We start from the raw sequence: 5,059 nt of genomic DNA, 5'->3' as shown, positions 1-5,059 counted from the left end.
CACCTGATTCCAGCTAGATCCTACTCCTGCGTGACAATGTATCCCAGCTTTTATTAACTCAGAACTGCTTAGGGTCCAAGCCCAGCTCCGCCTCTTAGTACGTGGATGACTATAGGCAAGTAACTTGTGCTCCCTAGGACTCACTCTAATCTTTAAAAGGGACAAAAGCAGTAACTCTCCAGAGAGCCACGGTATAACATAAATTATTTATTTGTATAAAGGCCTTGGAATGAAGTTAGCAATTAAGGCTTAATGATTATCAACACCCGTACTGGAGAACACGTTCTATATATTCTTGGTTGAGGTGAACAAACCTGTAAAAGAAACAAGCCAAGCACCGCTCGCGTAGAGAGAGCTTTGCTTTCAGTAGCCAGCCAGTCACTACGTGCAGTATTATTCAAAAGCCAGGCTACGGAAGGAGAAAGCTGTGAAACACGCTGACCGTTAGGTCGCCTACGACAGTGAAATGCGCCCCTCTCCCTTCGGGGAAGGTGGAGCAATCCTCGCCTTCCAAAAATGAGATTAGAAGGCGTCTGGAATTACACAGCGCACCGCAGAGATCACAGAGAAGGGCCTGAGCCACCGCCGCTGGAGCTCTGCCCACAACCAGGAGACCTGACTGCTTGCTGGTAAATCAGTAATAACAGGAGATCAGCACTCTTCACTTGACAGGAACTGTTTTGAGGTTTTCCTTTTTACTGCCTCTGTCAGCTCCCAAAACAATTCTAATAGGAAGTTCCTAATATCTCCATTTTAAAGAACGGTGACGGGGAGTACGGGGTGATTTTTAAATGCCCTAAATTTACAATGCGAGAAAGCGGCTTCATGTATGTATTGGAAGAAGACGGATTGGGCAAACTGAGAGCCCAGTACACCCTCAAACTAGGCAAAATGCTACACTACTAAGTCCAAACTCCCCCGGGGAGCAAGGACAGCCCCAAATGCAAGAGCTCCACGGAGAGGAACGAAAACCGCCACCCCGGCCCTCCAAGCAAACCTCTGCTCTCCGGTGAGGCTTCTTTTCCCCTAAATCGATCACCAGTTTATTGAGGATCCAAACAGTACGTCCAGAAAACTCAGATGGGCCTGCAAGCGAGGAACTCACCCCAGCTACTACTGACAAAAAGGTGGGAACCTCACAATCCCAGAGCCGAGGCCTCAGCGAAACTGCCGAGCGTCTGGACTACACTTCCCAGGATTCCCCGAATCCCTCGGCCTGAGCGGAAGTCACTGCAAGCACCCCGAGTGCCAGAGCACTCGCCTTTGGAAGCGGAACGGAAAGCGTCCCTAGTTTCACCCTCCAGGGGAAGTGTCACGAACGCGCCCAGCTTCTTGCTGCACTTCCCAATGCCACTTCTCAGAGTGTGTGGTCCGAAGTGTGGTCTGTTAGATTGAGAGTAGTCTGTCTTCGGGAGTCACCAAAACTTGTAAATATTGAATAAACCTGGCTTCCTCCAGTCTAAATGTCTCCAATTATGATGGGAAATTTTTTGGGAAATGAACAAAGGAGAAGATAACAATCTTCTAGGAATTAAGTCTTGCCATTCTCATGGTAATAAATGGTATCTAAATGTAGCTTTAATTTGTACTTCTTGTTTTGTACCTAAAATGAAACATCTTTGCATATTTTCTGGTGCCATTCTTGTAATTTTTGTAAATCTTCTGCTCACTTTTCTATTGTGAGAGTCTCTGCCTGCTAATTCAGGGAATTCTTCCATATCTTACCAAGTCCATTAAGGAAGTAACATCAGGAGTGTGCAAGAGTCATTGCCTTACAAGTAATCTACCAAGTCCACTATTGGGTTTATATCCAAAGAAAAGTAAATCACTGTAGTAAAGATACCTGCACTCCCATGTTTATTGCAACACTATTCACAATAGCCAAATATGGTCTCAACCTAAATGTCCACTGACAGATGAATAAAGAAAATGTGTATATATACAAAATGGAATACTATTCAGCCATTAAAAAACCCAACATTTGGTCACTTGTGGCAATATAGGTGAGCTTTGGAGAAAATTCTGTTAAGTGATATAAGCTAGACACAGAAAGATAAACACTACATAATCTTACTCATATGTGAAAGTAAAAAATGTTGACCTTGTAGCCATGGAGAGTAGAATAGAGTGATTATTATAGGCAAGAAAGGGTGCGTGTGGGTGACAGAGAGGGGAGGATAGCCAAAGGTTGAGTAATGGATACAAAAGTACAGCTCATTAGGAGGAATAAGTTCTAACATTCTACATCACAAGATGACTATAATTAACAATTTAAGTGTTTGTTTTCAAGTAGCTAGAATAGTAAACTTTGAGGTGATGGATATGGTATAATAATTACACTGATTTGATCATTACACATTGTATACATAATTGAAATATAACAGTGGACTACACACCCTGTTCATATGTATAATAACCATGTGTCATTTAAAAATAATGATAAAAAGGGCGGCACCTGTGGCTCAAAGGGGTAGGGTGCCAGCTCCATATATTGGAGGTGGCAGGTCCAAACCCAGCCCCCAGCAAATAATAATAATAATAATGATAAAAGCATATCAAGACTCAAGCGCCTCTTATATCCCTTCTCACAGTCCTCACATTTGTATGTTTTTTCTCCACTGTGGTCTCTTCACTGATCTTTAAGGTAGGAACTATGCACAAAGCTCTTCCCACAGTCCTTACATTTGAATGGTTTTTCTCTGCTATGGAGTCTCTGATGGGTTAAGTGCATTGACCATCTGAAGTCTTTTCCACACTCCTCACATCTGGGTGGCTTTTCCCCCGTGTGAACTCTGATGGGAATGAAGTTTTGAATTCTCAGCAAATCTCCTCCCAACTCTTCACATTTGAATGGTTTTTCTCTACTGTGGATACCTGAGTGCCGCTAAAGCTCTTCCCACATTTCTTACACTTATATGGTCTCTCTCCTGTGTGGACGCTCTGGTGCAACTCAAGATTAAACTTACTAATATAGACCTTCCCACATTTCTTACATTTGTATGACTTTTCTACACTGTGGACTTTCTGATAGGAATAGTGTTGTAAATTCATACAAAATCCCTTCCCACATTTGAACGGTGTTCGACCACTGTGGACATGCTGATGTCTTGATAGACTTGAGGACCATCTGAAGCTCTTCCCACAATCTTCACAATTATCTCCTGTGTGGTCCATATGATGCTTATAAAGATCTTGCCTATAAATAAAGCCTTTCCCACACTCCTCACATTTGTATGGTTTCTCTCCTTTGAAGACAATGCAATGCTCATGTAGTGCTGACCTCTGAACAAAGCTATTATCACAAGTATCACATCTGAATGGTTTCTCTTGCATGTGAAACACGAAATTTCTATTAAGATCTGATCTACTATGGAAGCTCTCACCACATATCTCACATTTGAACAGTTTCTTCCCAGCATGGGTTCTTTGATGTTCCTGAAGCTGTGAATCATGAATGAAGGCCCTTCCACATTCCTTACAATTATAAGGTTCCTCTCCTTTATGTAATTTGTGATGACCACAAAGTCCTGATCTATAATTGAAGCCTTTCCCACACTGCTCACATTTGAATCGTTTCACTGCAGTGTGGACTTTCTGATGAGTTTGCAGATGTGAGCTCTGACTGAATTCCTTACTACACACATCACACTTACAGAGGTTCTCCCCCTTGTGGGCTTTCTGATGAATGCAAAGAGATGATGTGTAACAGAAACTCTTTCCGCACTCAGCACATAGATGAGACTTCTCTCTTGCATGTAACTGCTGATGAAGATCAAAGACAAGCCATTACTGAAGGACTGTTTACAATCTTTATGCTGGGAAGTAGTCTGTCCTGTTTGAATAACAGATAGTCCTGATAGTCCTGATATTCCTGCCTCAATTTGGGGGACATCACCTTGTTTGGAGAATTGAGAGCTACTTATCACGGAGTCTTGGGACCTGGTTAAATCATAAACACTTTGTTCCCAGATTTGCTGGCAGGACAACTCTTCATGTGGTCTTGCTTCTGGAACAGTCTCTATCTCTGTTTGGACCTTGCCTCCTATAAGGACACAGATTTAAGAGAGTAGTTAAGTAAAGCCTTTATAAAGTGTAATCACAATTTCACATGGCATAAAACTTTAATGAATACAGAGGATGTGCAGTTTGTGTTTTCCAAGCACATGTTCTATGGTTTACATGAGACCAATTTATTAATAGAACATGTGAAATATGTGGTAGAAATAAAAGACTGTATAGGATAATTGATACAAATAGCTAACACATTATTATTTCTACTAATTTCATAGTATAATTTTTTTAATTAATTTTTTTATTTTGCAGTTTTTGGCCAGGGCTAGGTATGAACCCACCACCTCTGGCATATGGGGCTGGTGCCCTATCCTTTTGAGCCATAGGTGCTGCCCTAATTTTTTTTTTTTTTTGAGACAGAGCCTCAAGCTGTTACCCTGGGTAGAGTGCTGTGTCATCACAGCTCACAGCAACCTCCAACTTCTGGGCTCAAGCAATTCTCCTGTCTCTGCCTCCCTAGGATTCCAGGCACCTGCCACAATGCTTGGCTATATTTTGGTTGCAGCCGTCATTGTTGTTTGGCGGGCCTGGACTGGATTCGAACCTGCCAGCTCAGGTGTATGTGGCTGGCTCCTTAGTGGCTTGAGCCACAGGCGCCGAGCCCCTATCATAAAATTTTGCATAGTAAATTATGTAACTCATGAACACTTGAATCAAAAGGAACTTTAAGGGTGGGAGTACTTCAAGATGGCTGACTAAAGAAACCCAGCATATACTATAAATCTATAGTGATCAAAACAGCATGGTACTGTCACAGAAACAGGGAGGTAGATATATGGAACAGAATATAGAACTAAGAGATGAACCCAGCTACTTACCATTGTTTGATCTACTATAAATCAATAGTGATCAAAACAGCATGGTACTGGCACAAAAATAGAGAGGTAGATATTTAGAACAGGATAGAGAACCAAGAGATGAACCCAGCTACTTACCATTATTTGCTCTTTGACAAGCCAATTAAAAACATTGAGTGGGGAAAAGATTC

The 5,059-nt window shown here is 41.9% G+C and overlaps 1 protein-coding gene and 1 pseudogene across 1 annotated transcript in view; both read right to left on the bottom strand.

Annotated features, from left to right (window-relative positions):
- LOC105886363 (zinc finger protein-like) overlaps positions 1–1,151 on the bottom strand; it is a 23,658-nt gene extending 22,507 nt beyond the window's left edge. Inside the window, exon 1 of the mRNA XM_023518952.1 lies at positions 1,106–1,151. The gene's annotated coding sequence lies outside the window, so the exon portion shown is untranslated. The remainder of the gene's footprint in view (positions 1–1,105) is intronic.
- LOC111728352 overlaps positions 1,137–5,059 on the bottom strand; it is a 6,558-nt pseudogene continuing 2,635 nt past the window's right edge.

The sequence above is a fragment of the Otolemur garnettii genome, unplaced genomic scaffold, assembly GCF_000181295.1.
Source record: "Otolemur garnettii isolate 467f Iridium unplaced genomic scaffold, OtoGar3 scaffold00152, whole genome shotgun sequence".
Taxonomy (NCBI): domain Eukaryota; kingdom Metazoa; phylum Chordata; class Mammalia; order Primates; family Galagidae; genus Otolemur; species Otolemur garnettii.
This window is presented reverse-complemented; position numbering and strand designations above follow the sequence as displayed.